Genomic DNA, 8,074 nt, shown 5'->3' on the forward strand with positions numbered 1-8,074 from the left:
TAATGGCTAACGACATTACACACGTGTGATTATTGATGCAATTAACGGATCAATTTCCTACCGTACAGTATCGGGAGCAGCCGGGCGAAGCGGAACGGTGAAGTATCAAAGGAAAAATTTCTCACCTTTTGCTGACACTGGAACAGTTATTCGCACTTCGAGATAGACCACAGTAAATACATGTAAAATCGGGACTCGGGACAAAGTTTTATATCGAGATATCGAATTATTCGACATAACGAAAATCGACATATGCGATGTTTATTTATATAGATAAAGAAGGAAAAAAGTTGGGACATTGAGCTTACTTCGACATATCGAGAATATCGAGATATCCGATGTCGAGATAACGAGAGTGGACTGTAAATACTAGTCGTCCTTTGGACGGTCAATCTAAGCCGGCATGCGTTGGACCCCGAATGCACATGTACGAGATTAATTCATAGCATAGCTCATAAAGGAATATATATAAATTCAATTACAAATTGACAACTCAATGTTTGTATGCAAAGCAAAGGCGAGGAACAATTTCTTTATAAGAGGACATTAATCACACACAAAAATATCACCTAAACAACGTTATTGATTCGAACGATACTAAAGCATGGCATAACATAGCTCATAAAAACCTGAAGTAAAGTAATGTATTTCACTTTCTTGATATAAATTACATTATAAGTATTGATGCAAAGCATCAAAGGGCGTCGGGAATTTCAGTGTAAAAGGCACTCAATGAGGTTACACGGAACGATTTTTTTTCTACTGTAAATATTAATATTATGGCAGATTATTTTAAGCATAATAGAAAAAGATACTGGTATAACCATTACCTATGATTTTGTGTTATAACCCCCAAATAACCATTATCTATGATGTTGTGTTATAACCCCAAATAACCATTATCTATGATTTTGTGTTGTTACCCCCAAATATTTCATAGTTCATTTAATTTACATTGGTTTCCTTTTTTTACTGGCATCCGTGTGCAGTTTTCATTAATGGAACAGAACTGTGTAGGTTTTAAAAAATCTGCTTCATCTTGTAAGCGTAATTTCATATTTTTCTCAACGTCAAGGGGAGATGATTCTGAACTTATTCGTACGTTGCTTATTTACGATAGGGGTTGAGTACTCATTGATATGAAAACACTGTAAAAGTTTTAATGTGTTTACGACCCCCGCCCCACACACCCTCTCACACATATATTTCATGGGCATAATAAAACAAGCAAGAAACGGTTGGAGACGGGTGATGCTCCCCAAAGGTGTTTTTTTTTGTCACAATATTGCACTATATATTCAGATAAAATGAGACGTATTGAGGGCACAGTAGTTGGGGGGACAATAATTTTTTATAGAAAATTTCAAAGGACCATAACTCTGTGAAAAATCATTCGACCAGATCCCACTGATAATATGCACATCTCCTCTTGGTAGTGAAGCGTCATATAAAGTTTCATTGAATTCCGGTCATAAGTCGCTGAGAAATAGCCCGGACAAAAATTGTGCACGGAAGGACGGACGGACACACGGACACACGGACGGACGAAGCGGCGACTATATGCTCCCCCTAAAATAAATTTTAAGGGAGCATACAAATGGTTGCAATAAAACAGCATATTTATAAACTAAAATGTCTACATCAAAACAAAAAGTTAACATAGAACACAAATAAAATAATTTTATTCTACTGGGGCTCGAACCTTGGGCCTCTCACATGTGAAGCGAGCGTGTAACCACTTCACTACGGAACCGCTTGAAAAATCACCTTCTAACTAAGATATTAATAAGTGCATGTAGTGTAACGGTTATCAATAAATCAATAAACCGTGTAATCGCTGTCGTCTTGTTAAATTGAAAAAATACGCGTTAATCAAAACTCGAACAGCAAAAGTCTGCGCTATTGTTAGAAAAACCACAAAATAAATATTTTTTGATTATGTTTTGTTTTTATACAAAACCAGAAAGTTTCACCGGTTCGCGTATTTGCCCAGTCCCAGTGATCTTTTATTATTGCCCAGTCCCTGTGATCAGTTATTAATTAAAAGAATTAGCTTTGCATTATTCGCAATAAATGTTGTAGTAATTGTAATAGGCACAAATGCAGTACTTATTTACACTAATTTACACAAAAAGTCACCACTATGCAAGATATACTGACAACAAAAAATATATACATTGATCCGTAAAGTAACTTCTCCTCCCATGAGCGAAAAAAACCGTATTACATACGAGTCGCCGCACTTCAGTGCGACGCCAATAATCTTTCTGCCACAAACAAAGTACCGTATAAATATATTGCTTTCCTGAAATAACAGTTGATAATTCCACTCAAACTTACTATACCGAAAAGAAAGAGAATTTGAACTGGATTTTGCACACCTTGGACGATAGCAAGATGTTTGTGTTGACATCTAACTGTAAGATATACAATTTACAGTAGAAACCTGTATGAGACACAACATATCGTGCATGTCAACACAAATCATAAATGAACATACCTGTATGGTAAAATATGTGTATGGCCAAGCTTCGAGAAATAGTATGGTATCATATTGTGCCCATGTAAACATAAACAAACAGGAAGGCTTAAAGGAAAATCCACAAGTATTATTAAGAAAATGATCTTCACATGGCCCTCTTTCGTGCATACATGTATATTTGTTGTTAAACTAGTTTTCACTATATTTTCAAAAGAAAGAATAAAAAATATGATGAAAGTAAAATGTGAAAATTTTCAGTTTAATCGGTTTAAAATTACAAATTAAACTTGAATGGTATTAGAAGGACATACTTGCAAAGCTACCAACAAATCAACATGTAATTAATCAGGTTTCCTTTTCAAAATGTGAGGGGAGTTTAATGACGTCATGAAGATATACGAGATTATATTTTACGTTTATCAGTTATCAGTTATCTAACGGTATTTTAATTTTGAAATAATTTTGATATAAATAAATAAATATGAAATCATCAAAAGGTACCAAACCTATACATATAACAGCATACAGTGTGTGCACGGCACATTAATATATATAATTGCGTGTTGTAAAAACTAGATAAAACACATAGATTGGAAGTTTCTAAGGTTAATAAAACAGATCAAATGCGTGAAGTAAAATTCATTATTAACTAGGAATTTATCATCGTTTTGTGCACATCCTTTAATCAAGCAATTTTTTGAAGTTACAATGTATCATTTGCGTACATGTATAATTACTACAATAGCAACATCCGCTTGACGCTCAAATTGTAAATACACTGTACAAAGATGTACATCTCCAGAACCGAACTAACTATCTGTCTCTTTGGGAAAATACACAGAGAAACTCAGAATCTGTCCCTGGTTCTTACTTCATCGAAAATAAAAAGCACAGTGATGCAAGCAAGACAGCCTTGACAATGACCATGCTTGAATAAAGGTATCACTGGGTAGCATGAATAATGGCCTAGACAGATGGGACAGCATCAGAGGCGGTCAAGAGATGGATATAAGCAGCGTATGTTGGACAGGGGGAGATAGGGCAACAATAGAGACGGTCAAGAGAGGGATATCTGCAGTGAATGTTGGACTGGTGGAGACGATGAGGCAGCAACAGAGGCGGTCAAAAGAGGGGTATCTGCAGCGTATGTTGGACAGGTGGGGCGAGATGGGGCAGCAACAGAGGCGGTCAAGAGTGGGATATCTGTAGTGTATGTTGTACTGGGAAGGACATGGGCAGCAAGAGAGGCGGTCAAGCGATGGGTATCTTCAGCGTATGTTTGACAGGGGGAGATGGTGCATCAATAGAGGCGGTTAAGAGAGGCCTATCTGCAGCGTATGTTGAACAGGGGTGAGATCCGGAAGCACCAAAGGCTGTCAAGACAGGGGTATCTGTAGCGCAAGTTGGACAGGAGGAAGGAGATGGGGCAGCAAGGCGGTTAAGGGAGGATTATCTGCAGCGTATGTTGGACAGGGGTAGATGGGCAAGCAATAGAGGCTGTCAAGAGAGGGGTATCTACAGCGCACGTTGGACCGGGGGGGGAGATGGGGCAGCAACAGAGGCGGTAAAGAGAGAGATATATGCAACGTGTTTTGGACTGGGGCAGGAGATTGGGCAGCAACAGATGCGGTCAAGAGAAGGCTATCTGCAGAGTATGCTGGAGATGGGAAGGAGATGGGTCAGTAACAGAGGCGGTCAAGAGAGGGATATCTGCAGCGGATGCTGGGTTGGTGCAACAGAGGCGGTAAAGAGATGGATATCTGTAGTGTATGATGGACAGGGGGAGGAGATGGGGCAGCAAGAGAAGCGGTAAAGAGAGGGGTATCTGCAGCGTATGTTTAACTGGGGGTTATGGGGAAGCAACAGAGGCTGTCAAGAGAGGCATTTCTGCAGCGTATGTTGGACAGGGGGGAAGATTGGGAAGCAAAACAGGCTGTCAAGAGAGGGGTATCTGCAGCGTATGTTGGACAGCGGGAAGAAACTGGGGCAGCAACAGAGGCGGTCAAGAAAGGTATATCTTCAGCGTATGTTGGACAGGGGCAACAGAAGCGGTCAAGAAAGGGGGAAATCAGCAACGTATGTTGGACTGAGGCAGGAGATGGGGCAGCAACAGAAGCGGTCAAGAGAGTGGTATCTGCAGATTATGCTGGAGATGGGGAGTTGATGGGTAAGCAACAGTGGCGGTCAAGAGAGAGATATGCGCAGCGGATGTTGGCCAGGGGGGGGGGGGAGATAGGTCAGCATCAGAGGCGGTCAAGAAAGGAATATCTGCAGCGTATGTTGGACAGGAGGACGAGATGGGGCAGAAACAGAGGCGGTCAAGAGTGGGGTATCTGCAGCGAATGTTGGACAGGAGGAGATGGGGCAGCAACAGGGGCAGTCACGAGAGGGGTATCTGCAGCGTATGTTGGACATGGGGACGAGAGGAGGCAGCAACGGAGTCGTCAAGAGAGGGTTATCTGCAGCGAATGTTGGAAAAGAGGGAGCTGGGGCAGCAACAGATGCGGTCAAGATAGGGATATCTGCAGCGTGTGTTGGACAGGGGAGGAGATTGGGCAACAAGAGAGGCGGTCAAGAGAGGGATATCTGCAACGTATGTTGGACAGGGGGACGAGATGAGGCAACAACGGAGTCGGCCAAGGGAGGGGTATCTGCAGCGAATGTTGGACAGGGGTAGATGGGGCAGTAACAGATGGAACAAAGAAAGGGATATCGTTAGTGTATGTTGGTGAGGGGTAGGAGATTGGGCAGTAAGAGAGGCAGTCAAGAGAGGGATATCTGCAGTGTATGTTGGACAACGGGGATGAGATTGCAACAGAGACTGTCAATATAGGAATATCAGCAGCGTGTGTTAGACTAGGGAACAAAACAGAAAACCAATCATGCCATATGAGTCTTCGGACTCTGAAGTGTTACTGCGATTGAGAGGACGATGAAGAAGAATTTCACAACTGACAATGTATTTTTAAGTCAGTCAAAAGCTCGACACATGTGCAGTTTTAAATGAAAGATTAATACCATTTAAAACATATTCATCATCTTCACGTAACCGTGTTTTGGCAAAAGCATCTAACCAATAAAACCAATATTTTGTATAGCTTTGTGTTCAACTAAATGGCTTTGATTTTATGCAATGACACGTCGGTGTTTGTCCGAAAACCAGTTATTAAATAAAATTATACTAAACAAAAGGAAATTGTCATTGTAAACATCGTATCTTCACAGGTATTTTATTTAATTATTTGAAGGAAGAGGAATGAAATGTTAAAATGAAGTATCATAGTAGTTAGCAGATAAAAATAATACTGAACAGGTATAATTGGATGCTTCGTACATTGGTTTTGGGCCTTAGTTAGTTCCAATAAATGTTAGGTTACAGATAACTCCACAAATGTTTCATCATCAGAACAACAAGACTGAAACAAATTATATTGTTCATCAATTCAGTATTCTGATAAGTTTTGCGTTTCCAAAATTCAATCTTTTGGCGGAGTATACGAGGCGTATCTTTTGTTCGCCTCTCGGGAGCTAACGACAAGACTAACGTATGTGGCAATATTGAGATTTGAAGCATCGAATACAATGTGGAAAAACACACTGTTTTATGTTGACCAGTTATTGCCATTCATTTTATATCCATAGAAAGTTTGGTTCAATTAATCAGACAGTGATGTATGACAATAAACACGTTGTAAATTGTATGTTTCTGTATGTATTCACATTGCCTAAATTTTAACAATAATACAGATGTCGGTTTCTTAGTTAAGCTGCGGCTAATCTTTCAACGTTGTATTTATACTTCAAAACGTTCCTCTATCTGGAATATAATTGTCCGTCCCAAGACTTATTTTATGTGTGTGTAGAATCTGTGATGTTTCCATTCGTTTCAATTAGTATTTAAATTCTATAGCAAAGTTTTTTAATTTACTCTGGTTCAGAATTTAATGAGATGAGCATGCATTTTCGTCGATATGAAAGTTATGTTGTGATTAAAATGTTGTGATCGAAATAAATAATCGAAATGTAGCTAAAATAGAGAGCTTAAATTGCCCCAATCATCAAAATGAATCTTTAATTAGCTGCAATTAAATATTCACGACAAACGTTTATGATATCAAGCGTGTGCACCGGATTATATTCACGATTAGCATTTATTTTCAGCTCTGTCAAATCCGTGCACAAGATCCCGACTTTAAGTGGCTTCATATATCATTTTAATTCCTATCATTGTTCATTAAGCAACAACAACACCATTAATTTCAGCAATAAATGATACAATTAAGCTTATAGCCTACACTACTGAATATAAAAATACTTCTGTTGTTTTTTTTTGATAAAGTAGGAAACAAACTATTAATGGTAATGAAATTGAGTATTAGTCTGAAATATGTAAATGGCAGTGTTTATTTATAAATGATTAATGTAAAAACTTTAATGTGGATATTATTCTAACATGTTAACAATGTAAACAAAGTAAGAGTAAAAATTAGATTTTAGACCGACAAAAGTATGCACATATACAAGATTTATACAAGAACAACAACACGGTCGATATAATAGTTGGTCTATGAATTCTTTTTCGAGAGTTTGTAATGAGTGATTTCATTGATCGATTTATCACGTATATGTTCTCCCCTAAAATTGTTTGCGTGATATATATATATATATATATATATATATATATATATATATATATATATATATATATATATATATATATATATATATATAAATTGTCGTATCGTTGGCCATCTTCAATAGAACGGTTTAAAGTTATTTCTTCTTAGTTGAGAATAGAATGGACGCATTAGAATAAAATGATATTCGTGTCCCACGAGATGTGAAACACAACTTTTCAATGTTTTGTCTTTTCTATTTATATAAGAATAACGCTTTTGTTCAATTTCCAGTTTGTGTGAAAATAATCTAAATCTACGTGTTGCTATTTTATATTTACTTTGTATTTTGTAGGTATGGTTCGATTCAAAACTACGTTTTAATGTTAAGCCTTTACATGTTAAGCCTTTCAGATTGATTAATATTACTTTGACAGTTCTGTTTGAATTGAATTGATCTAGTATCCTGAATGTTATGGTTTCTAGGGATGGTCTAGCAGTGCCATGGTTTATCCTTAACTTTGCAAGGAGCATTTGTTCCAATATTTCTTTGATGTGTGAGGCCCAGTTATTTTTTTATTGAAGTTGACTCAATTTTCTGCGTCCGTTTTTAGCATAAATCTTTTTTATTATGTTATTTCTCTTTAAACGAATACTTTTTCCAGTATTGAAACATTACATTTCTCGGTGTTCATACAGCGGTATTGTTGCAAGTTCGCCATGCATACAGACCCATTAGGTTAGTTGATGATTGTATGCATAGTCATTTTACAAATGTCGAATGGATTTGTTCAATGTCTTTTTCTTTATGCTTTATATAATATTGTCTGCCATCAGTATGCTATGAAAGACGTAACTAAAACGTGAATATCCCAATCTAAATTATCCGACTTGGGTGTTCACAGATTTCAGATAAAAATTATTCAAATAAAGGATAGCATGTGATCAAATAGACCCATAAAGTTAAATCCAGTTT

Source organism: Dreissena polymorpha, chromosome 16, assembly GCF_020536995.1.
Source record: "Dreissena polymorpha isolate Duluth1 chromosome 16, UMN_Dpol_1.0, whole genome shotgun sequence".
NCBI lineage: Eukaryota > Metazoa > Mollusca > Bivalvia > Myida > Dreissenidae > Dreissena > Dreissena polymorpha.